A 27,046-nucleotide genomic window follows, 5' to 3' on the forward strand; every position below is an offset into this window, starting at 1 on the left:
CCTGATTAGGAATTACGATACTTGGACTGGATTCCATTGTTAAAGGCTGGAAGGAGATGGCTAAGGAAAATCCATAAGGACTGTGAGTATTTAAAAAATACATTTATGGTCCCATATGTTCCAGTTCAACAGCAGCCTCCTCTCTCCCCCTCCCACCTCGCTGCCTGTTTCCCCTCACTTTAAATATTCTCCAGGATTTAGTAATTTATTTATTTTTTAGAATAGATTTCATTCCCGTCGCAATTTGACCGGTCAGAAATCGACAACCCCATTTCACATGGAGGTTCCACTCCAACTCCCATTATTTTTATTTATTGTTTACTATTAATATATAGATACACAGATTAAATTAACTTGTCCGTCCTCTTTGTGTTTTGCTTTCGTGAATGTTTTTAAACAGCTTCAGTAATGATTAATGGATAAAATAAGTAAGTGATCGGTTTTGCCGTCTTTATGAAAGGATCAATGCTTGTAAAGGAAAGTTCAAGTGAGAGAGAGAGAGAGAGAATGTGAGTTTGGAGAAGTGTATTCTGGGAACCGGGTGGTGGGGGGCGACGACGACACAAATTCCCCTTCGCCAGTCCTAGAAGAATCGCTGGTTCGTGCTGCCATCTAGCGGACAGGAAGAAAGCGGTGAAACTACAGTTTGTTTAGCTCCCCCCCTTCCTTGTGTAGTTAAAAAATAAATAAAAAGCTTGCGCCTCCGATGAAGGAGCAGAAAGGGACACGAGAATATCTGAATTGCTCTTTCCCTTAATATTTGTTCCCTGCCTGCATGTTTGTATGTGGAGTAATCCTTCCCATTGGAGTATATCTCCATTCGCGTCTGGATCTTCTGCCCCTCCTGACTTCTCCTTATTTTCCCTGTTTTCTCAACTTCCATCAAAGTTTCTACACCAGCAGAGAGTCGGGGTTGGCGGGCGGGGGCTATTCCAAAACACCGCAGCGTACTAGAGCTAAGGGCAAGAAAGAGAGAGTTGTGTGCGTCCCTTCTCAGGTTGTAAAAATATTAGGCACCAGTTAGAGAGGAGAGTCCTGGACCCGAAGACACGGTTTGCGATTTGGTGGTGAAATAATGAAGGGTAGTTTTCTCCCTCCCTCCCCTTCCCCACCCTCCGCATCAGTTTTTCCTGCCAAGCCGTCCCTATTGTAGATTGCATTGATAAAAAGGATGTTATTGACTATGCAACAGTGGGCTCTCTCTCGCCTGCCTCCTCGCCTCTCTTTTCTTTCCCAATAAACTCTCGGTCCTGTCTTCTGGTGGTCACTGAAAAGGTGAAACGAATAAGATTAAATCACACTCACTCACACACACACACACACACACACACACAGGCTCTGTATGTATATCATCTAAGGTTTTACTCTCCGGACTATGGAGAGACAGGGAGGGAGAGAGGGGGAAAAAAAGAGGCAGAGCAAAAGAGAGAGAGAGAGAGAGAAGAGGGAGGGAGAAGGGGAGAGAGAAAGAAAGCCTGGGAGAAGGTGCACAGAGAAGCACCAGCTTCTTGACAAGGTTTCGTCGGAGTCCGGGTCGCTTCCACCAGCAACTAGCAGAACCTCCGCTGCCCAAGGCAAGTAGCTTTTGCTTTCTGTAACGCGTGTTTCTGGTGGGTTTTTAGAAGCTGGGAAGCAGCATCTGGCAGTAGGGAGTTGGGATCTCTCATCCCCACCCCATCCTCTTCTGATAGAGTTCCACTTGGGCAATATAACTTTTTTTTTAACACCCCCCCACCTACGCTCCTTCTCGGCTTTCCTCCACAATCTCGCCTGCTTTGTCGGAGACCCTGAAAAGGCACCCAGTTCAGGCCTGGTTGGGACTTCCCCGCCAGATTTCATCTGAAGGAGAGGCAGCAGGGATGGGGGCGGAGAAGAGGGAGAGACAGAGATGGAAGAAGTTAGGAAGCAGAAGCAGAGGTAGCAAAAAATAATAATGTTTGTTTGAACAATGTGGTGGAAACCCCCAACCCCAGTCCTTAAGATCATGGGACCAGCTGCCTCCGGGAACAACCTCAGATGGGAAGTGAATGTATAGGATGAGCAGGGATCGACTTGTCCAGATCCAAAGCTGAATCCCATAGTCCTCCTACTATTGCCTAGGTAGGTTTAAGGAAGAGGTGAACGGATCCATTCAGTGGGGCTGAGTGTTTATGCCAGGACTTTTCATCCCCTAAAGAGGGATTGCCAGACGAGTGTCAGCCTGCTAATGCTGTTGTCTTTCACCTGCTCTGTTTGTTATTTGATCACCTAATGAAAAGATCGATGGCAGCCTGTTTATCTAGGGTGGTGGCGGGGAGTGTCAACAGATTAAAGGGACAACAGGGAGATCCACCGAACGAGAGAGAGGGGGAGACAGAAAGACCTTTATGACAAGGAAAAGCCCATTAAAAATAATTACAAAACCCACCCTTAATTCCGATTACGTTCTGTCTCCCCCACTCCAAGATTGCATTTGCTGTCCCTAAGGATACCACATTTCTCTTAGAATAGGTATAAAACAGAACCCACTCAATCTCTGCTTTGATTCAGCGAAAATAGAGCGAAGCCTAGCCAATTTTATGAGTCCTTCAGGAAATCCCATCTTTTAGGGATCTGGCTAGGTCTTTGAATGGGAAATGGATAATAATTCAGGCCGCGAGAAATGAATGGATCCTTCATTGCAAGCGGGGATCCTTAACCTCTCCAAAAGAAGCTGGCTCAAATATAAAAATCCTTTGTCAATTTCTCCCTCCCTCTCACACGCTCACTTTCCTCTCTCCAAGAGCAAAAGGAAATAAAGAAAAGTAATGTGGTCACAACGTAATTAATTGGGAAAAGCCGGGTTTCCCCGCCAGTTTCTTGCGGTGCCTAAAGTATGCCCCGAAAAATAGAAGCGAGCTCTAACTTCCTCAACACTCCCAACCCCAACGTTTCCCTAACCATATTTACATGGAAATCGCATAGGTTTCCTGCGTCTCTTATCTGTGTTTAGAATCCCCATCTTGGGCCGCAATGGGCAAATTGGTTAAGGAGAGGGGAGTTGCTAATCCAGTTGACCCTCAAATATCAGGACAGCCGGATGGCATTTTCAGATGCAAACCAGCGAGGGTGTGTGTGAAGAATTTAAAATAAGGAGCATCGATGGTGTTCAATAGGCGTGTGAACTGGGATGGTGGTAGAATAAAGCAGATCAGTTATGTTCAACGAGGTTATAATATTCTGGAAGTAATGCACGGGCTCCTCTTAAGGGGTTTTGTTTTTTCCTGCGTGGGGCCAACCAGGATTCCTGTTTCAGCCAAGGCTTTGTAATCTGATAAGGTCATTTTATGGGAGAACAGAGATGCAGACAGGCTGAGCCTAAGACCACGAGCCACAGCACACTTACATAGAAGTAACCTCTGTGTTCATTTGAAATGGTGGGACTTCCAGTCACTTTGTGGGTTCAGAAAAGGAAAGCTCTCCTCTCTGGGGTTGTTTTCGGAAACACCCATCTTCTCTGGACCAGAGGAAAACGTTGTGTCTGTCAGAACTTTTCCTGAAACCAGGAGCGGGGGCATTTAAAAAACGAAACCTCCTCCCTCCGTAAAACACCCAAACCAAATATGGGCTGAAGAGAAGGTAATAGCAAAGCCTAGCTGGGGGATGGAAATGATCTGTGCCCAGAAATATTTATCCGTTTGTTGTAACCTTTGCTTTTTTAAAAATGGAAAGGCCCGATTCCTTTGCAGAAAATCAAGTGTATGGCGTATGTGTGGTTTTTCAATACAGTACTGTATCATATATATTGACTGTGTGTTTGTGCATGGCTGTGTATTCGAGAATCCTTATAGGGAAAAATAGCACAGGAGGGATCTTCACTCTCTCTCCCAAGTGGAGAAAAAAAAATCTGTTACATTCTTTTAGCAACTTTGAGCAACTCACTCCCCGTTCTGGTAAGAGATCCAGCTGCATTTCGTTAGGACATGACATTTGGGAAGTGCTTTTTAAAGCACACATATGCCATCCCCGTTCTACATAGATCAACTTAAAACAGACCCAGAAAGCCATACGGAAGGCGTGCTTTGAATGCTGTTCTCTCACTTTCACACGCTACCAGCATGCTGGGCCGCTTGCCCCACAAATCAGCGAGCTCGAGCTTTCGACGAACTCTTGACAAGCTCTGCCTTCCAGCTTTTGGATGCCTGATCCATCAGAGAAGCCAGCCTGTCGAGGGGCATCCCTCCTCTCGAGGACTATTTCCAGTCCTCGTCAAATATTAATTGCAGTGTAAACATTGCTGACCCACCTCTTTCCCTCCCCCCACCTCCCCCCAAAAGCCCCCTCCTCAAGTAAAGTGCGTAGTGGTGGCGGATTTGCTGGTTCCTCCCTCTGCCTTCCGTTGGCGAGAGCTTTGGTGTCCAGCAGGGCCAAGACTGTCAGCGAGCCAGGCCTTGGCATTGAAGCCTGCCCAGCAACGCCGCTGCCACGACTAGCGGAAGTAGGCCGCATTCACCGTCTGCACTAGTGCCGGGTCACGGCTTTTCCTCTTCCCTGCTCGTTGGTTTCCAGCGCAATGGAACGCCTGCCCGGGTTAAAAAACGAGGCGCGCCTGCCTCTTCCTCGACCGTCGTTTGTTATCTGCACAAATCTGCAGAATTCTCTCTCCCCCCCCACCCACACTCTCCATCCCAATCTCATACACAATTGGCCATTCCCAGAATCCCAGGCAAAGTAGACCCAGTGGATTGCAGCGCCCTTTGTAAATAAATAGCCACTGGCCACCTAGGATTTCACACACCCCCTCTAGACAAAGCCTGATGCACTCACACGGATGCTCAGATTGGTGTGCATGGGAGAGAGGGAGGATTTCACCAGTGCCCGGATGGATCCCTGAGAGTTCTCAACTGATCTGTACTTGCTTTCATTTATGTCCTTACTCCAGGAGACCAAGTGCAAGATGATTCCCATTTTAAAGCCTGTTTGGAAACAAACAACAAACAAACACGCACCCACACGAGATATTCCAGCAAATCCTCCCTCCATAATATAATAATAATGTATAATAATAATAATAATAATAATAATTTATTATTTATACCTTGCCCATCTGGAAGGGTTTTCCCAGCCACTCTGGGCAGCTTCCAACAAAATATTAAAATTACATAAATGTAAATGAAGCTGGCTTGTGTTGTGCACATGTGATATAAGTTCTAGTTGACTTACTTCCAACATCTTAATCAGACCTACTTTTTAAAGCAGTCCTTTCTTGGAATCCAATGTCTGTACAATCCACTGGGGCCATAGCTGCCAAGTTTTCCCTTTTCTCGCGAGGAAGCCTATTCAGCATAAGGGGAAATCCCTTAAAAAAAGGGATAACTTGGCAGCTATGACTGGGGCTTGAAAGTAAATTCTACTGAATTCCATGAAACTTTCTTCCAAGTTAATATGTGAAGATACCATTCCTTCTAGGCTTTCTTACAAAAGAGAAAACGGTGCGTGTTTACTATAAAGGCAGCTGGGACAAAGGAAGAGAGCGTCTGGGGGAATCAGGGGCTCTAACCTGGGCAAAGGTTCCCTGTTAGGCACCGGCCAGTGGTCGAAGGCTAAAATGAAAGCTGTAAAGTAGGCTGCCGAGAGTCTGGCTTTATGCTTTTGTTGTGGAGTTGTAAGAGAAGCAAGGCAAAGGAGCAAAATACCTTCCCCAAAGGGAACCATCAGGCCGTAGGTTTCTGGGCTCGACTTGGCCATTTGGCACCTAGCGAAATGTCGCGCTGAGTTACCAGGTGTTTTCAGAGCGCGGCGGTCTCCTCTCAACCATACGGCGGCAGCTGGCCACGGAAATCGTGGATTTGCCGACACATCAGCCAGGAAACCCAAACAAGTTGAAAAATGTGCAGAGGTCAGGGGCAGCGCGATCCCACACCAGCTGTTTCTTTGGAACGAAGTCCCACGGAGCTGAGTGGGGAACTTGTTCCCAAGAAAGCGGGGGCAGGATTGCAGGTTTACAGTACAGCCCTTACTAAGGAGTAAATCCCACTAATGTTCCCTGGAGAATGTTTCCAGGAAAGGGTCCTTTGGGCCTCTTAAACCAGGCGCCGTAGTCGAGTGGCCTCGAGGGGCGCAGGAATCTCCCCGCCAACAGAGGGACCCATATTTGTCAGCTTTTATAGTGTTCCTCGTTTCACTGCCGAGAAGGATCCGGAAGATCCTAGAAGGACACAGGAAACAGGCGGTCAGCAAGCTCTGCAGCCTTCCTGCGTTAGAGCCCTCTTCTCCTATGCGCTCCCCACCCCGTTCCCTGCGCAAAATGGCGAATTATCACAACCAAATATTGACTTTCCGCACAAATAAAGCTGCGGGGATCTTAATGCGGGAAGCGAAGCGACATAAATGTGTGCGGATGCCATGAAGTGAGCGGGGTGGGGAGTGAGGACTTTCCATGAGTGTAGATGGCAGTGCTGGAAAGTCTCGCTTTGGCTGCTCTGAGGATCTACCCTTCACTTGGAGACCTGTCTTGTCATGCGCGCATCCCTTACGGCCCAGGCAAGCTTATGCCCAGATCTAGTAGGGGTGTGTGCGTGCGTGTGCGCGCGCGTGTGTAGACATGCTGAGGATGAAAAGGGGGCACACTTGCGAGAGAAGTCCCCCCCCCCCGTGTCTTGACAATACGATCTCCTGGCTTGTAGAATCATTTCCTATAATAGTTACCTGTCACAGCTCCCATTTCTTTTATCATAGGCATTAGCCCATCAGGAGATGGGTTCAGTTGGACTTCTCTTTCCCAGGCTTAAAAAAGAAGAAGAACTCTCTCTCTCTCTCTCTCTCTCTCTCTCTCTCTCTGTGTGTGTGTGTGTGTGTGTGTGTGTGTGTGTGTGTATGTGTAAGAAAGTAAAAGATTTGCCCCACCGATTGTTCAGTTATCGCTTAGAGGCGTCGAGAGGGTATCAAGGGGGTGGGGGTGGGGGTGGGGGAATCCAGGCTTGGCTGCTGGTGTGAGCATCACCCCGAGCTCCACCTAAACTTGATATAACTAATAAATCTGACTTTTCCCTTAAACTGTCAGGGTCGAGATGTGTTTATTACAGGCCTGTTCAGGCAGCTAAGGAGATGGGGCGGGAGGACTTTTAAGTTGGGCTTAAAAAAAAAGTCAATGAAACAGCTCAAGCAGACCATAAAGAATCGCGCCACACTGAAGCAGGCTATGGGGAGCATGGGGGGGGGGGAGAGAGAGAGAGAGAGAAGCGATTGTGGGGGGGGGGGTGCTCGTAAAAAGTATCCTGGAAGACATGAGGCTGGCAAAGCTGTGTGGTGGTGTGTGTGTGGTGGGGGAAGAGAAATCTGCTTTATTGTTAACCCCTTGCACGGAGGCTTCTGAAGCTGAAAGGGCAAAGGAGGGGACGCTCTTTTGTCCCAGCTGATCCTCGGCTATTCTGGGGACTCAGGTTGGTGTGAAAAGGACGGAGAGGTCACTTGAAATCGCCTTTTATCTACTCCTCTTTTCTCTCTGGATCAGCAGCTTTGAATAGGCGCCATCTAATCGCTCTTCATAGAAAGAAAGTGGGGCAAGGCTCGAAAATGCCTTCACTCTAGGAAGGAGGGGACTGGCTTGCATGACTGCGCCTAGGCCTCAAGCCAGGAGGCGGCGAGCGGAGGAATGCCTCGATCCCCACCGCGTGCGCCTCGGTTGGAGACGAGAAAGGTGGCGAGAGGGACGCGCTGCCTGCTCCCCTTGCCTGCCTTTCACCCTGGCAGCAAGCAGGGTTGGGATGGAAAGGAGTCCCTCGGCTTCATTGATGGACTCGTTCCGTAAATAAAATAAAATGTCCCTTCCAACCACCACTCCCCATTGGCAAACAGATACAAAGGAAACCAGAGCAGGGAACAAACCTCGAAGAAGCTTCCCGCCTCTCCCATTTTTGCAAAGTCCCTGGAAGCCGAAACAATTTCCTCAAGGCTAGGACGGAACTGTTGGTCTGACGAGTAAAAAAAAAAAGACTTGTTTTGTAGGCTTCGCACGAGGCCCTGCTTCGTCCACTGCTGCTGAGGACACCCAGTGAATCCAAAATAAATTGATAAGGGGGCGGGCGGAGAGAGAGCGATCTCTTCCTTCCCAATAGCTGTCATGGTAAGCTAAAGTTGGACCCACAAGACACGAAAGCCAAGTCCCTGTTTGTTCAGAACCGATTTTTTTTCTTCCCCCCACCCAACCCTCCTGTGGGAGATCAGTATGTGTCCTTTTTTGCAAAAAAGAAAAGAAAAAAGAACCTGGTTAGACAGAATTATTTGTTCGTTTGCATCAAAAGACAGGGCCTTCCTATTATTAGCCTAATGGCTTTGGTTGCAAGTAACCAAGAGCATTTCAGAGGCAGCTTCCAAATCCTTTTGCCAGGGAGTGGGCAGGAAATACCTCTCTACTACTGCTGCTGCCCCTCTGACTAGAAAGAGCCACCTTTGCTGCCTTAAGAGTCCAGGGATGCTTGGAAGCTGGAAATACTTCCGAATGGTGCCATGGTTGCTAGGGGCTGCTCGTTCCCACCCATGAATCTCTCCAACCTCCCAGGGCCAACCGGGCTTCCCTGAAAGCCACCTTCTGGCCACCACGCTCTTTGGAGCGCTTTCGCGTTTACCGGTAAACGCCTTCTAAACGCTGCAGGTCAAAGCAAGAGCTCCCCATTTGACTTCGACCCTAGAGCTCCGGAGAGGCGGCGGCGGGTAGCCCCAACTCATCTCCCGGCCCAGTGCCAGCGCAGATTAAATAAAGTGGCGGAGAACCCTGGCGGATCTTCCGTGTGAAGCTCCGCTGGCGCGTCCAGGCCTCACTTTTAACGCCTTGCTTCCCCCCACTGTGCACAAGTCCTCATCAGTAAAACCATCTTAATTCCCCCCTCCCCATCTTCAGCAGAAAGGAGCGGTGAGGTCGGCTTTCCCCCTTTTCTCTCACCTACCCCCGGCCTCATTTTCTTCACTCAAAAGTAAACATAAACGTTGCTAACTGATCCGGAATTCCTAGCTGAATGCGTGCGTGCGTGTGTGAGAGAGCTGGAGTTCCAATCATCCCATTTGTCACAAAGAAAATGACCGGCGGTGTATTAGGCAGAACATCTGATTTATTTGATTTAGTGCTCTGGGGCCACAGCGAAGACCCCCTAAGCAATCCCCCAATGCAGAGTTAAATTTGAAAAGGAGAAGGGCGAGAAAAAAAATCAAACAAAACTTAGAAGCAGCATTTAAGCCACCTCCGTTTGGCAACACTGATCACCATTCCCGAGTGGCTGGGGAAACACTGTTTTTACAAACGGCCGCAGCAGAAGGAACAAATGTTTGGGAACCACTGAACCTCTCGGTGTCGATGGGAAGGGGCAGAAATACCAGAGAGAGAGAAAAAAATCAAGGCAGAGGAAGAGAATTTGCAAAGCTGATCTAAGCTCTGGAAAAGTTTGATCCTGGTGCGATGACCGTTTGCAAATGCAAATGAATAAATAAACCTCAAACCGGCTAGTTTGGGGTGCAGTAGTTTAGCAAGACTAATTGCAGACAATGGAGCTGAAATGACTTTTCCAATTAGCTGCTGGTTGGAGTTTAGTTGGAGGAACTGTCAGCTCCACCGATGGGTAATTGCTTTATTGCTCACAAAACTATCATCTATTTAGAACATATGTGCTAATTACTGTGGATGGGCGTTGGGGAAAAAAAAGGGAGACCATAAATCTATTAGCACTTGGAAAAAAGTCCATGGGGCTTGTAAGCAGCACGAACTCCTTTTCCACATTATGATTTGAGGGGAAGAATGGTGTGAGTGATAAGCGACTCTCTTCCCCAATACAACATCTGAATTAAACCCACCCGGGAAGACAATGCAAACAAGCGGCCCGACCCACAAGCCGGAGTAGGGGATTTATACCGGGTTTGTGCCACTAGAGTGAGGACGGGTACAAATCAATCTTCAAAGCATGCTGCTTTGGGTTAATTGAATTTTGGGAGGGAGGGATGTCTGACATTGGTCAATTTCAGATGCGAGCGTTTAGTTTTAAGAGAGCCGCAGAAGGAGCCGTCCGGTCTTCTCAATCAACCACGGCCATAAATCACTTTCCCTCCTTTCCCCCACCTCAGCCTGTTTCCCCACCCCAAAAGATTAGTTTAGAAATCTTTTAATTGGATTATTCTAGAAAATTAATCTCCTTTCGGCTGGCTAAATTTTGTGTACCAAATATTGAAAATTAAATCCGCCTCATTTAAGGATGGGGGTAGGCGGGAAGAGTGAGGGCCGCTGTTGCCTTTGGACGGGTTAGTAGTCGGGGTTTTTTTTAGAACGAGGACACGAGTAAGAGAAATGCCACAGGGGGCAAAAAAGAGCAACTAAAGGTGTTCAGAGCTCCCAAAAAAGCAGTATCACCCTCCCAACAGCAGAAAGTTGGTTTTCTAGTTTAGGCTACATAAGGGTGCTATTATAAGGCGACAGCACAGAGCTGGTAAGTATCCGGGATAGAAGCAGAAGACTCAGATGAGGGTTGTTGTTACCATTTAAAAGACAAGAAAAGCTTGCCAGCACCGGGGGGAGTTTTTTAAACTGGAGCCTCGTAGGTTACCCAGAAGAGGAAACAGAGGCAAAGTGGCAGGGAATAGACCCTCTCCCTTCAAACACGCTGCTGACCGGCAACATTCTGTTCCAGGCATTTCCCCACACTTTCTCTTTCCTTTGTGTGTGTGTGTGTGTGTGTGTGTGTGTGTGTGTGTGTAAGTGAGCGAGCTAGGACTCGGAGAGAGATAAAGAGAAAGAGACTTTCCTCGTCTCTTTCAAGACGAATTCTGGGTAGAGTTGCTGGAGAAAGGCAAGGAGGGTTCCTGCTTTCTTCCTCAAGCTCTCTGAGTTTCCCCCATCACGTCTTCTGTTACTCCCCGCCAACCCACCTGTGACACCTGGAAGTCACACCCACACCCAAAATCAATGGGGTTTCATTCCTGTTTTGTGTGATGAGAAAGAGAGCGAGATAAGAAATCGGATGTCACAAAACCAATTTAGGAGGATTGGATAGTTCTCAGAGTCACAAACGTGTGCACGTGCATTTATTTGCCTTTTAATCAGCGCTTGCTGCTAATTTACAATTCAGTTGTAGTTGCTTTTTTTTTTTGAGACCAACGATCTCCTCCCAATCTGCAATTTCACCTGAAATTCTTTCTCCTTTATTTCAAGCTGTCCCGCAAGTTCTTCCAGGACATTCCCCTTCCCGCTCCAACCTTCTACCTCTGAACTTTCTAGCCTTCAGATTTTCCCCTAGTATATTTAATTCTTCCCTTATCGAGGTTGCGTGGAGTGGTGTTTTTTATTTTATTTTAAAGACCTGTTAAGGCAGAGATCAGGAGTCAGAGCTCCATTTTTGGCTGCCTGCTGGGATTTCCTGAGCGAGATCACGACATCTCTCTGAAATGGGATACCTCACTTTTAAGCTCAATGTAGCTGTTAATAGCAGCCCTCTGAGGTGTGGTTAATTGGTGGGGATAAAGGCGTAATGACTTCACAGGGAGACTGCAATGATCCTTTAATGTACCTTAAAGAAGCACACGCACACGGTGACATGGCATCGCTTTGCAGAGGAGCATTTTAAAAGTGGAGTCTTCGTAGGAAACAAATTTGTCCCTGGAACGTGAGGATCTGCGCAAACAAGCGGAGAGGGAGGGAGGGAGGGAGGGAGCGAGTTTGTGTTTGTGTGTTAAAGGCAATGAGTTTAAGACTGAGTAAATAATCTTATTGGGGAAGTAAATGGTAGGAGAATGCTAGGGTGCGGATAAAGGCCGGAGAAGCTCTTTGGGCTTGGAAAATGACGGGCTTTCAAGCCGGCCTACCTCTCACGGTTGTTGTACTATACTGAGCTCCACCGGAGGAAGGCGAGATACAAAGAAGCAACGTTAAGCAAGGGTCCGCTCATCCTTCTTTCCCAAACTCAAAGAAGGTGAGTTATTCTCTCTCTCCTACACTCGGCCTCCCACCTCCCCCAGCAGCCACCTTTAGGCCACGCTAGCTAGGCGTGAAGTCAAGGTTGGGACTGCAGAGCCGGATCAGATCTCACTCCTTTCAAGTGGTAGCGTGGAGTTTTTGCTGCCAGCGGACTGTCCTTCTGTTGGGGAAAAGACAAAGTGAATTGGGATGTTGTTCCACGGGAGGGAGTCTCCCTATGGCTTGGATATTGAACCGAGCAAGCATGCAATAGGATCCTCCGGCGCTTCGTCCTATCCTGAACGTCTTACGGTCATATGTAAGAGTAAAGAGAGTGCAGCGTAGATAAGGAGAAACTGATACAGATTTGGCAGAGCGGAAGACTGCGATATCATATGCTCGGAGTCCAAATCCAACCTTCGCCTATTAGTATACTATCAGTGACAATGAAAACTCTATATACACACACGTGTGTCTGCATATCTTGGCATCTGAGAAACGCACCAGTCACAGAAACGAACAGAACGCGTGTTTGCAAAACCGAAATTCTCCCTTCGCTCTGGTTGCAATTTTCCTCAGGGCTCCACTTAGATCAATGGAACTTTCTCCCAACCAAGGGAGCAGAAGATTGTAGCTGTCTCTAGTGTGTTATCTCCAATACTTTTATAGGGCGTTTACTCGCTTGTGTTGTGTACTTATTTATCTCTCTATCTACATACCACAGGAGCCAACTACTAAGGGCCGAGGTCCCTTCGTCCCCCCATAAAAGATTTGAGGGGGCCGGGCCACCCCAAAGTTGATGGGCATTGCCATTCAAATGGTGTTTGTGCGCCCCATCGTGTGATCGATTCTGTGATGCGGGGATTGCTTGCACCCCCACCTCAATATTTTAATCCCTTTGACACCACTACGATGTACATTCCTACCGGAGCCCCTATATACTGTGCACAGGGGTCTGCTTTGACATGCACAGGAGGGAACTTTGCACAGTTATACATATTGCTATATAGACACACCGCATGCAGTACCTCTGCCCTATTTTAGCGAACGCAATGCTCTCTCTCTCTCTCTCTCTCTCTCTCTCTCTCTCTCTCTCTCTCTCTCTCACACACACACACACACACACACACACACACAGATAAAAGTGTACACGTATGTGAAAGGTGTGCATGTGTGTCCATGCAGATCATCCAAATGTCGCCCCAGGGGTTACAGCTGTAGAAAAAAGGAAGGTAAACACTCCGGCGCGAGGTCATCGCTCTTCGCCGCGTCTCTGTTACTTTCCCACATCTCGCAAGGAAAATGAAGTGAAACTTAACACCTTCCCTTTCCTGTGTGCTTTGTTAAACTCTCCCTTTTGCCCCAGTCCAGTTTCTTCTGTCCCCGCAAATGAAATGTTGACGTCCTGACTCTTTAGTAACCAGATCTTACTAGGAAACCAGAGCTATTGGAATTTGGAATCGATGTTATTGCTTCCAAGTGAATTTGTCCAGTCCTATATCGTTAGAGGCACCCAAACTCACCGAAAATCAATGGATGTTTAACTCTGCATAGGATCGGGCTGAAAGTGTTTTGGCTGGGGATGTTAAGAATCACCGTCCAACGTGTCCTGGGATCAGGGCCTCCAGGAAAGTCACACACAAACTCGACATTTGCCCCCCTGTTGTCCGTTTGCTTTTGCTTCGGGAGCTGCGAAAGCGATTTTATGCTTCCAATGGATCCGAACCTTCATCTCCCAGGTTCGAGTTCTTTCTGAAAGCAGAGAGAGGGAGTTAAAGTCTATCGCAGGTGTTTTAGCTCCAACTGTCGCACTTTCATCTGCATCTCTCAGATCCCCGAAACAGAAAGACGCCGGGGATCTAGCTCAGCTTCCTACAACCTGGAGCTTCCCCTATCAGCTTTAGACTACAACTCCCATCAGCTCAGCCTATGGGGTTCAATGGGGAAACCAGTTTAGTGGTGCACAATCCAGGTTGAGCCAGTTTAGATCCCTACCTAGGGACGTGTCAGCTTTGGCCACATAAAGCCAGGCGTTTAAGGTCGAGTTCTGGCTCGCTTCTCACGTTATCCGGGGGTGGGAGGAAGGGAGACGGACAAAAATCCCCCGCAAACCAAACCTCTTTAAATTATAGCAAGGTAGCATTTCTCTCTGTTTTTCGACATCAGAAATGCAGACCTTGGCTCCCTCCCTCCCTTGCCCCCCTCTCGTTGCTTTTGGCCTTACAGTTGCTTGGATTTGTTTCAGACTGACCAGACTTCTGTCCTGAGAGAGTCACGTTAACTGGACGGCTTCCGTGCCCGCTTACATGGAAGGAAGCCTCCTAACATAAAAGGGAGCTGACTTCGGAGTAAGATTAAAGGAAGGCCGTAAGGTTGGATTTTGGAGAAATTGTCCGCACTCCCTATTCATTCCCGCCCCTTTCGCCAGCACTCTAAGCGTGAGATCCCACACTCCAAATGTTGGAATCCATTCCCATTCATGAGCTCTGCCCATCCCTGGATCCTAGAATGTTTGACTGCATGTGCCAGAAAGGAGAGACCCCCGCCTCCCTTTCATGTACATTAAAATATCCTGGGTGGATTTTCTCTCTGCTCCAGAACCAAGGTTGCTATGATTTCAACAACAAAAAAAAGCAGGCGGCTATATTTGTATATGTCGCGCGTGCACAACTAGAATCGTATCGATTTAATTCATTTCAGTTTCTCATTAGTGCAGAGATCCTCCGTTACTGGAATCGACGAGACTTTGGGTGCAGAAAGCAATCCTGGCAATAAAGTTATGCAACCCTTGAAAACCAGCGAAGTCCTGGTTTAATTTCGACCCCGTAAAGACTCAGGCCTGGTCAGAACCCCTTCTCTGAAACAATGAAACCAGAAAGGTCGACTTTGAAGTCCTCCTTTTGATTCAAGTTCTTCGACATAACGGCTTCGTGGACTCTGCTGAGCTGGGACCTGAGTGGCAGCTTTCGTCCCGATCCTGTGTACTGTCTACTCAAGAAGTAAGGTTCACCGAGGGCAATCGCGGGTAATACTAGACTTAATGGTATTAAGGAGCTCCCCCCCATTAGATGGCAACGTGTATTATTTCAGGTCAAAACGTGGGATGTCTTTGGGGTTTCCTGCGGCTATTGCTGTAGCTTTGAGAACTTCTCTCTGAGCTCTTCCTCGGGAGTAAGCCCCATTCAGTTCCGTGGAACTTGCTTCTGAGCCGGCCCGCTGTTAAGTCTCTGGCCTTTGCGGCAGGAGAAGGAGAACTGCGCGCAACTTGGAACAGAAGCGAATCTCCTGCACCTGCCTCCCTGCGCGTCGGAGCAGAGAAGCTCAACTTCCCATTAAACGCGATGCACCCGTAACCGGCGCGCCTGGGTGACGGATCTGCGCCTGTCCAGGTGTATATTGGGACATAGATCTGGAGAACACCGGCTGGTAAAGAGAGGCGAAGAGCGCTCTCTGTTATTATTAGGCTTTCTGGGCTGTTTTGCAGCTCATAAGGCACAATTAGATTGGAACCTGTAAAACAGACTGCGGGAGCAGGGGAAGAAAGGGGAAAAAGACGGAGAGCCGGCGAACGGAGACCTTTATGAAACTAATAAAGCATATTCTCCACCTGGAGGAAAGGACAGCTCTTTAGGCACAAAGTGCCAGTAGCGAAAGAGAGGGGGGGGGGCTGGGATCCATAAACCACGAAGCAAGAGAGCATGCAGGGCAAGGCCGACTTCTGGGAGCCTGTCTGAGGACGCTCCTTGGCCTTCTGCCCTGCTACACGCACCATTCCTCGGGAGTAAATCCCCTGGAACTCATTGGCACTTGATTCCGAGGAGACGCGCGTGGGGAATCGGGTCGCGTGGCTGCGACCTCTCAAGCTGCCTTCCTACTAGAAAAGGAAGGGACTTCCAAGCAAACAGATGCCTTTCTTCCGCAGCCTCTTTTGGAAGAGCATTACTGTACAGAGATAGGCAGGCAGCAGGCACATCATCTCGCTGCGGAGCCTCCAGGCCTTGGCCGAGAGGTCAATGGGGCCGGGGGCAGAGCAGCTTTAGGGGCAATGAGAGAAGAGCGGGGCCCAAGCTTTTGTTCCTTCCAGCAGGAGAAAGCCTCTGGAGTCCCCGTCAAAGGGGAAGGGGCGCGTGCGGGGAACCCGACTTCGGAGGTTTGGGAGCCCCAAGGAGGAGGAGGAGCACCACCACCACCACCTGGGAAGTGCCCATCAACGCCTTGTCGGCTTCTCCTTGCATTCAATGGAGCTTTCTTTCTGGATTGCACCCTGGCGGCCCCCGCTCCCCTTGGCGCTGAACTTCGAAGTCGGCCCTTTTAGCTCCATGAGATTGTCCCTAAGGAGTGCAGGAGGCTCTGCTGTGTAGGAAAGCGCGCTTCAGACCCAGGATAGGAGCAGGGAGCGGCGAATGTCTGTAGGCACGTGCAGAGCGCGATACCCCCTCCTCACAAAGTAAACTCAAAGGACAGGGCTTAATGCTGGGGATACCACTTCTCTTTTCGAAAACCAACAACTGGCTGTGTCTAACCCTGCCAGCCTAATAAAGAACCACACTCCGTTTTCTTCCCCTTCCCCATCCTCTTTCCTTCTCCCTCGCCTTTTCTTCTTACTTCTCTAGCCTGCGGAGATAGACTGTGCGATGTTCCAATTTTTGAGGCATTTAATTCTCACCCGCCCCCACTTTCTTTCCTGGGAGGCCCCCTTTGTGAGAATGTTAAGGAAGGTAGGAGAGGATATATTGTTTTGATATTATTCTTTCTCGCTCACGCTAGTGAGTAAACAGCAGAGCACATTCCCTTTGCAACTTATTGGAAGCAAGTTGATGATTCGTTAGAGTCCTTTAATTAAGCAACCCAGTCTGGCTTGTTCCTGGTAAGTTTCCCTTTTTATTTCCCTCTTAAAATAATAACACAACATAGTCTTCTTTAAAAGTAAGAATAAAGTTTGACTCATATTCAGTTCACAGCAGTAATCTGAAGGCAGGCTTTATCTTGTGGTTACAGTGAGAAGAAGCCTGAGCTACGTCTCAGACTTTCTGCTTGTGGGCTCCATCCTATGTGAAGCCATGCATTGGCTAAGAGCCAGAAGAGCAAGAGTCGAAGACTAAGAGTCCATAAGAGAGATCGTTGCATTGCCAGCCCTTTTATCGGGTCAGCTAGGGTCACACCCATCTACCCTGGTCAAGCACAGGGGGAGGAAGCTCCAGAGCAGGTATGATTGGAAGTCCTCCTTGTCTGGAGCCGTATTCCCTTGTGTGTCCATTCTAGGCAACAGGAAAATGTTATACCTGACTGCTGTAGTAATAATACATCCCACACTCTTTGCCTTCAACAGCTACCTAAGTGGCAGAAATTGAGCAGGTGGAGCTTTTCCAGACACAGAGATGGAGTGATAGAAAAAGTTTCACCTGTTTACTTTTTGCCTCTGGGTCATTACGAAAGAGCTGTGCCAGAAAAAAAAAGGTTGGCAGCCCTACTTGGATTCCTTAGCAGACACTTTGTGTCCTCCCTCCCCGGGATGGTCATTCTTATCTGCCAGCTCCCAGGCCCGAAGCATAGATTTTTCAGATGTGTGTGTGTACAGATTATAAATGTGTGTGTTACACACACTCCCGTTTCTGGCTTTAACCTCTATTATGCTGCACCTGGTGGATTGTAAGACTCTTGAGATCTGAAAGTTGGCCTGTTTGAGGCCTTGTTGAAGATTATTGAGAAAGGCAGGGGGCTTTCTGTGAAATCCCAGGAACATCTAATTGGAAGTAATTCCCATTGGATTCAGTGGGACTTACTCCTGGGCAAGGATTGCAACTTGAAAACATTTTTCTTTTTCTTTTTGCAATTAACAGACAATAAGTATGCAAGACACACACACGCACGTGCAAATGCATATAACTGAGCATAATATTAAATAGTTCTGCAAAAAGTGTTTTAATTTGCTGGCTGAGTATGTTGATTGAGTTTATCTGGAGAAGGGATTGAAAGCTGTATGTTTCTTTTGTATTGTTATATTATAAATGTTTACTGTTGTAAGCTGCCTTGGCTGGGCACTGTCCAGAAAGGTAGATTAGATTTTTTTAAAAAATATAAACCACCACCAAAAATGCAGGTGTTTTTTTATGGACAACTTGTAATACTGTACATAGGCTTAATTTTTAGATGCACAATCTCTTCCTCCCCACCTTGAACAGCTAGTGTCTACACAGGAGAATCTGCCATAAATCTTGCTTAGAAAGGTTATAATCCATAATTTGGCCTACCAAGCATTTTGAGCTACCTGTCACCAGACTTTCATACACACAGCAAAGTAGGAAATATTTTGAGTCAGTCAACTTATTATGCTTTTAACCGATTAACTAGGTAGGTCACCCTACAAGAGATGTCATTTTATCTCTCTATGCAATATGCAGCAATATTGAAAGAGCATTTTTAATGCAGAGTAGATAGGTTACCAAACTCCAAAAAGAAATCATGGCTGTTATTTTATTCACTAGGAGGACCCCCTCCCCACAAAATAAAGGGTTGTCCAGAGCAGGAAATGGTTTATAACAGTGTCCTGTTTTGCAGGTTTTTATTCTCTATTATTTTGCTTTATAGATTAAAATCCCATTTAAAGACCTATGGATGCAATCCACTCCATACTGATTTGAGCTTGGACTGCTCAGAATATTTTCAACCTGTTCTTATTAAGCCTTTTGGGTCATCATACCGATTAACTGGCCGCTTCTAACCTCTGCAATGTGTTTGACATTAGCTTAGGTTGACATAATAATATTGTTGACATAATATATTCTGTGCTATTTATAGATGCCAGCCAATACAGCAGAGTAATATCTCCTTAAACTTGCATCCCAGTGTTTAAACAGACTACTCAAGAAAGTTCGGGTCTTTTCCAGATCAAGGATTCTAGGACTGAAATACTGTGCACCCTTGCTTTGGAGTTAGTCCAATTGAAATGAGCAGGAATTACTTTTAAGTAAACATGAATAGGACTGGGCTGCCCCAATGAAGGGCTTTAGTCTTGTGGATATGGCATAAAGATGTATAGTTAAGAATAGGTCTAACACAGGAATCCCCAAACTGCGGCCCTCCAGATGTTTTGGCCTACAACTCCCATGATCCCTAGCTAAGAGGACCAGTGGTCAGGGATGATGGGAATTGTAGTCCAAAACATCTGGAGGGCCGAAGTTTGGGGATGCCTGATCTAACACATGCAAAAGCATGTTTACTCAGAATAGGCCACAGGGAGTTTCAGTGGGCCTTACCCCTTAGTAGGGCTGTATGGGATTTCAGCCCAGTGTGAACTGACTGCTCTTTAAACCACCCTTTAAAAGCAGTCAGGGAACCAGTGGTCCTCCAGAAACGACTGGACTGCAACTCCCATCATCCCTGATCATTGACCATGCTGGCTGGGGCTAATGGGAGTTGAAGTTCAACAACACCTGGAGGCTGCAGGTTGCCCATCACCGCCTTTATTATTTTGATAGCTCAAGTGTGGCATCCCCTCTCCCCTGCCACTCCTAGTACATGATTATAGGTGAAACCATTCTTCTTTCTTTTTCAAGCTATGCTAGCGATTGTGAACATAGGCTGAAGAGTTAAATATTGTTTCAAAGCCCTTAATTCAGAGTTAAGATGTGCAGCTTCTGTGCGTGTTGCACCACTCAAAAGACAGTGGCTGTGTTACCAGCAAGCCCAGGGTTCTTTCTGGTAACGCTGCCAAGAGATTTTGAAACCTGCTTCTATCAAAAACGATCGGAATATCTCCTTCCTCGTAATAAAAGCAAAGTGCTGAGCCAGATGTTGTAATAAGTCCGGTTGATGTGTGAGCAGGTAATATAGGCAGGAGTGACACTGTTAACAAAAAACATCTAATTAACAGTGACTTCATTTGATTGGGAGGATGAAAAAGCCTTTTAAAATCAATCCAGATTTACTGGCCTCGGCACAGCCAATTTATGACTCTGGAGGATGAACAGAGTCTGCTTTCCCTCAAGATGTCATCTGAGGGGGGAATAAGGGGCTAGGTGAAGTCATTTGGTTTGCCTGTGGAAACTCCAGGAGTCCCCCTGCTTTTGGGATTGAAGTCCGTGTTGCTTCTTCATTTTATTAGGAACAGGCCAAGCCCATCAATGAGGCTCTCCGGAATATCTTGAAGCAATTAGGCCCTCCCAATTAGCATACTTCTCCCGACCCCAAGAGCTTCTCCAGGTCCTTGCATTAGGCAGCTCTTTAAAGATGAAAAACTTGAACACAGCATGGACTTGAAGGGGTGAGACCACATTCTTCAACAAGCCTATCCCCAGTGGAAAGAAAACAGTTGTTGTGGATCATGGCTAAAACACCATTATCTCATCTGCCCCAACAATAGGATTTCCTCTAGGCCTTGAAAGGGGTCCCAAAACTATTTTATAAGTCTTGAAGGTCCTGGGGTGCCTTAAAGATTTATTCATTTATTTGGCTATTAGATTGTGATAAGCAAGGGAGGAATAGTTTGCTGAACACAGATAGCTTCTCTTATTGTGGTGTCATGATATGCGGTTTTTAAAGGCATCCTTGAAACTTACACTCAGGCTCATTCACTAGCTGATCTTGTGAATGGCAAGTCCTATATTTTAAGGCTAGAGGTGGGAGGGGACGACGACGACAGTGAGTTTGGATACTCAATGATGAGGGAAAGGCACTTTGCACATGTTTAGAAGCATTCCATCTGGTACGCAGGCTGAGTCCCTACCTGCCCACTGACTGTCTCTCCAGAGTGGTGCATGCTCTAGTTATCTCTCGCTTGGACTACTGCAATGCGCTCTACGTGGGGCTACCTTTGAAGGTGACCCGGAAACTACAACTAATCCAGAATGTGGCAGCTAGACTGGTGACTGGGAGCGGCCGCCGAGACCACATAACACCGGTCCTGAAAGACCTACATTGGCTCCCAGTACGTTTCCGAGCACAATTCAAAGTGTTGGTGTTGACCTTTAAAGCCCTAAACGGCCTCGGTCTGGTATACCTGAAGGAGCGTCTCCACCCCCATCGTTCTGCCCGGACACTGAGGTCCAGCTCCGAGGGCCTTCTGGCGGTTCCCTCACTACGAGAAGCCAAGTTACAGGGAACCAGGCAGAGGGCCTTCTCGGTAGTGGCACCCACCCTGTGGAATGCCCTCCCACTAGAGGTCAAAGAGAACAACAACTACCAGACCTTTAGAAGGCATCTCAAGGCAGCCCTGTTTAGGGAAGCTTTTAATGTTTGATGGATTTCTGTATTTTAATGTTTGATGGATTTCTGTATTTTAGAATTTGTTTTGTTGGAAGCCGCCCAGAGTGGCTGGGGGAACCCGGCCAGATGGGCGGGGTATAAACAATATATTATTATTATTATTATTATTATTATTATTATTATTATTATTATTATTATTGTTTGTGACTGGTTTGGAGCCTTATGGCTGATAGGTTCTGGAGATCGACCTCTATGAACACTGGTTGAGTTAAGTCCCGCCTTGCAATTAACACAGGGATTCAAACCCAAAGCTATGTTTTGAGCTGTGCACAGAGTCACAGGTAAGCCAGGTAAGGATTGTAAGGCCATTCAATGGCAGCTATATCCATGATGCTACTGCTAGCCCAAGGGGACAAATATGCTCGGTTTTATGCACTAATCAAATTTCCTGCAACATATCTTACAAACAGCATAGGGTTGTATGGGGAGGAAATGTGGATTTTAGGGACTCATTTGTGTGTTTCTGTTTTTCTCCTATGGAGCCCCTTATCAGCAGAGAGCATTTGCCTTCCCCCTCTTACTCCCTGCAGTACTTAAGCTATTGCTGAAGAAATTAAGAGGAAGCTATATTTCCCCTTTGCTTTTCAAGGCAAGATCTATAACAGGGATCACCAAACTAAGGCCCGGGGGCCGGATACAGCCCAATCGCCTTCTAAATCCGGCCCGTGGACGGTCCATGAATCAGCATGTTTTTACATGAGTAGAATGTGTTCTTTTATTTAAAATGCATCTCTGGGTTATTTGTGGGGCATAGGAATTCATTCATATATTTTTTCAAAATATAGTCCAGCCCCCCACAAGGGCTGAGGGACAGTGGACCGGCCCCCTGCTGAAAAAGTTTGCTGACCCCTGATCTATAATTATGCCACCACTGAGGTAAGCGGAAAGGGAAAGGGGTAGGTTGGGAGAGTAAGGGAGGAAGGCTGAGGGGCTCAGAGAGCTTGCATTGCTTTCAGGTAAAAAAAAGGTAAAGGACCCCTGGACAGTTAAGTGCAGTCAAAGGCGACTATGGGGTTGCGGCGCTCTTCTCGCTTTCAGGTTGAGGGAGCCAGAGTTTGTCCGCAGACAGCTTTTTGGGTCATGTGACTAGCATGACCAAACCTTTTCTGGCGCAACAGAACACCATGACGGAAACCAGAGCGCACAGAAACACCGTTTACCTTCCCGTCGCAGCGGGTACCTAATTATTGTATTGGCATGCTTTCGAACTGCTAGGTTGGCAGGAGCTGGGAGAGAGCAACCGGAGCTGGGATTCAAACCGCCAACCTTCCAATTGGCAAGCCCAAGAGGCTCAGTGGCTTAGACCACAGCGCAACCCACGTCCCTGCATTATGCATTTCATAATGCATAATGCATTATGCTTTCAGCCATAATGGAAGACACTCTTGGTTGATATTAGATGGGGTGGCTGTATGCTGGAATCAGACAGAAGGCTTGTGCAGTACCTTTGCTATTTGGATCTACCAAAGCTTAGGCATTTTTAGTTTGTCTGGTTTGTGGTGATATATATTATGCTGGCTGGGATCAGGTTTTAATCTGCTTTTTAAAGTGTTTGTTTGATGTGTAAGTATGGAAAATATTTTTTCAAAAATGATTATTTCTGCCACAGTGCAATATTGCTGCTTAGAGTGCATTGAAGGGTAAAAAGGTGGAGGAGGTTACTAATAAGAGCAAGAATAAGGTGGTAGCAGCTTTATGCTACATTTAACATTAAGCTTTTGTCAGAAAGTGGCATTATTTTCCATTGTGTTATACGTGAGAGCTTAATCATTAGTGGGAAATGTTTGGCTTAGACTGAGTTATGAGCTCATGGAACTATGCTACTAGGAAGTATGTGCCACTGAACTTAATGGGACTTACATCAGAGTAAATATGTATAGAATTGTGCTGTCAGCGTTCACTTTCTCTCCCCCCAGTCCCTCTCTCAAATATAAATATAGATGGCTTTATGAGCTATAATAAATGAGAAGAAACTTCGGGAATTTAGGAACAGGATAGAAATTTGAACTAAGGGACTAGCCTTGAAGCTGATTTTGAATCCTAGGAATGGTTCTGCTCCAGATCATGTGAAATGATAGGTTTTAAAAAAAGCGAATGTCCTTGGACATAATATGGAGTGCGCTTTGCTCACTAGAAAGCTGCTGTAAACAGCCCCCTACACACACATTTGGGAGAAACTTCCAGATGGGTGTGAATTGATGTGAGTTCTGAGCCCTATCAGGTGAGGTCTTCTTTCTTTCTTTTTCTTATTTAACGAAATAAAGAAAAGAAAATAAGACCTGACCACGAAGCGCTTTGGTTCACAAGCTGGATATGTGATAAGAGCTCTAACTGACAGAGGAAGTTAAGAGACAGGCTTTGCTTCTATTTGCTATTCCAGTAGTGAATTATTCACTGTCTTTTGACCCTGGCAGTTTCCTTCTCTGTGTGACCTCCCCTCTTTTCCCAAGCAGTGTCTGCTAGAAGAGATCTGCCTCCTGGATGTTTTGACAGATACTGGATCAGATACTGAAGGGGCCTTTTCTATGCTTAGCATAGCGTGAAGTCCATCACACTCCCCTCCTCACACTGGGATATATTTTCCCCTACTTTGCCCTCCCTAGGGAAGCGGACATTCAAACCAGCTTTACACCCAAACCAGCCAAGCCTCTTGAGACAAAGTGTTTGTTTGAACACTAATGGATTTTAGTTTGCTCCAGACTTTCAATCTCAAGAGAAGTTATAGTGGAATGCATTGTTTTGGCGTAGACCACGGAAAGAGCATTGTTTGTCCTACTTAAATATATACTGTATATATAACAGGACGCAGGGGAGAGGCCATTCAAGTTCTGTCTGAAAAATAATGGGCATGCTTACAAGGACTGAACTGATACTAGGTGGGGCTTTTGGGCAGACAGACAAAGGTCATGGAGGAGTGTAGCTAACATATCACTACAGGGAGGGCGAAATGGATTATGGTTCCTTAATACATTACCACTAGAGCTGGCTGTTGTCACACAAAAGCTTCTGATCACAACCAATTATTTACCTAATCTGGAGAAACCCCATTGACTTGGGTAGGAAAGTGTGAGTTTTGAGTGCCTGCCTTTCTGTGTCAGAACTTTCCAGTAATACCAGAAGTCTCAAGAAGAGAGGAGAGGAGAGGAGAGGAGCCACCATCATTGTATAGGTGAAGGAGCATGTTCCAGGGACAATTTGCTTAATTTTTGCAGTACTTTGTCACCAAGTGGAGACACTTACACCATTCACCCTTGGATGCAGCCATTAAAGGTCTGAGGCCTCAGCTGCTACTACATTTGACCGTTACCTTCCTTTATTGCAAAGATAGCAAATTATTAAGTAGCATTAATGCAGTTATTTCCCCTCTTTTATTTATTTTACAAGATTCGTATTCCAACTTAATTAACAAGAACCTCTAAGTGGTTCACATAAAAAATATCCATAAAAACATCCATAAACTCAAATGTTAAAAACATATTGAAATTAAAATTCATCAAAATATAATAAAGTCATTAGTTTTCAAACAAACACACACTAAAATCACATGTTGAAATTATGTGTCTGGGTAGGCTTGCTAAAACAAAAATGTTCTTAGCAGGTATAGGAAATAGTGAAGGCAGCTGTCTAATTTTAGTGGGCAAATATAATCAGGTCCCTGCCTCCCAGGAGCTTACACTAAAAAAAAGCAATGGAGGAAATAACAGAGGGAGGGAAGTATGAGACAATATTACGAAGAATGTGGGCAAATGGCGTTAAACTTGGTTAAGATGCAAGTAAATCCTAGGTGAACTAACTTGGGAAGAAAGCCCTATAGTACATTCTTACTTCTGAGTTAACATGCACAGTATCAGACTGCAGTACACAAAAAATGGCATTTGACAGGATTACAGGCAGCCAGCCTAGTGAGTGCAGCAAGGGAATCTGTAGAGATGTGGTAAATGGAACAAATCTCCCATGCATTCTCATAATGTATCAGGCCACATGCCTCTCTTTCATGTTTAATAGTTTGAAACTGTTTGTATACTAGAGGCAATGTCATTCTGTATGTAAAAAAGACACACAGACTTTTTTTGACACAGAGTCAAACAATGGGACAGATTCCACCACAGAATCACTATGGTTGGCAATATGACCCCCCAAAAATCAGCTTATTGGAGATGTACGATTGACTGCCTGAACAAAATACTCAAGGTGATCTTGAGATGGAGGATCAGTTCAGGAAGGTATCCAAAGAATAAAGTGTTGCATTAACAGGTAACTGATTATACAGTACATACATTAAGCAAAGAGGTAATCACCCAGAGCACTTGGTGTCAGTCATGGAACCAACTAGAGAGGTGGTGACTTTTAAGTGGCATCCAAGACCTGGTGTGAGGCATGTTATTGAACAAACTGGAAATAATGGTCAAATTCAGTTAATATGTACTGTAAGTGGAGAAATGCCAAGAAAATCCAACACAGCTTGAACATCGAAAGAGGAAATTTCTTAAAAAGGAGGGGGTGACTAGTGAAAAAGTTGAACAAGGAAGCCAAATCAGTCAAATTTCTTCAAAATACTTGAGAGAAACATTCAAAACTGCAGTAAATGGATGCTCAGTTAAAATATATACTGCAGATCAGGAAAGCTACCACCAAGTCCAACAGAACACCTGTGTGGTTAATGAGCAGAAGCTCATAGACACCCTGCAGTGCCCCCTAGGCTCTGCACGCATTGCAGCCTATTCACAGCCCGATTTATAGATGACAACAAATTATTCGAGGTTGTAAAAGCAAAAAGCATTTGTGAAGATCTCCAAAAGGAGATTGCCAAACTGGGGGAGTGGGTGATGGAATGGCAAATGTGATTAAATTTATGTATAAATTGATACACATTAGGCTAATAATTATAATAAGACTGATAACTCTTAACTTCACATATACATGGATGAGAGCTGAGCTGGCAGTGACTGACCAGGAAAGGGATCTTGAGGGCATGGTGAAGTATGCAGCAGCAGCAGCAAAAAAGGCAGATTCCATGTTGGCAATCATTAGGAAAGTGATCAAAAATAAAAGTACCACTATGCATTTATTATACAAAGTTATGGTGTGACGCATGTATGGAATACTGCATAGAGTTCTGGATGCTGTACCTCAAAAATGGTATGGGAAAAGGAACAGCAAAGAAGCAAAGTTATCCGTGCAGAATGACTTCTCTATGAGGCAAGGGCTTTGTTGTACAGGAAAAAGACAACTAATATGGGCATGGAGAAGAGAAAGTGGACAGAGAGATGCTTTTCTTCTTTCTCATAAATATGAGAACCCGGGGCCATGCAATTAAGCTGAATGGTGGGACATACAGAACTTTCCCCTCATACAGGGCATAATTAAAGTACGGAGCTTGCTACCACAAAATATGAAAGCAATCACTAATTTAGGTAGCTGTAAAGGGGGATTGAACAAATCCATTGATTTCAAGGTTCTCAGTGGCTCCTATCCATGATGTTATCTCCAAGATTAGAGGCAGTATACCCCTGAGTTACCAGTTACCAGGGAACAACACTGGGAGATGGCTATTACTCTCATGTCTTGCTTGTGGGCTTCCCACAGGCTTTCAGTTGACCATTGTGAAAACAAGATGCTGGACTTGGCAAGTCCCTGGTCTGATCCAGTAAGATAAAATAATGTAGATAATATAATCTTCTAATGTAGATAATATAATTTCAGGATTTGTCACTTCCCCCTGAACAGAAATGTGGATTTCACTGAAAGATATGTCTAGCTTTGGATTAAGGGACCCAGGTGGCGCTGTGGTTAAACCACTGAGCCTAGGGCTTGCTGATCAGAAGGTCGGCGGTTCGAATCCCTGTGACGGGGTGAGCTCCCGTTGCTCGGTCCCAGCTCCTGCCAACCTAG

This window comes from Zootoca vivipara, chromosome 11 (assembly GCF_963506605.1).
Source record: "Zootoca vivipara chromosome 11, rZooViv1.1, whole genome shotgun sequence".
Lineage (NCBI taxonomy): Eukaryota > Metazoa > Chordata > Lepidosauria > Squamata > Lacertidae > Zootoca > Zootoca vivipara.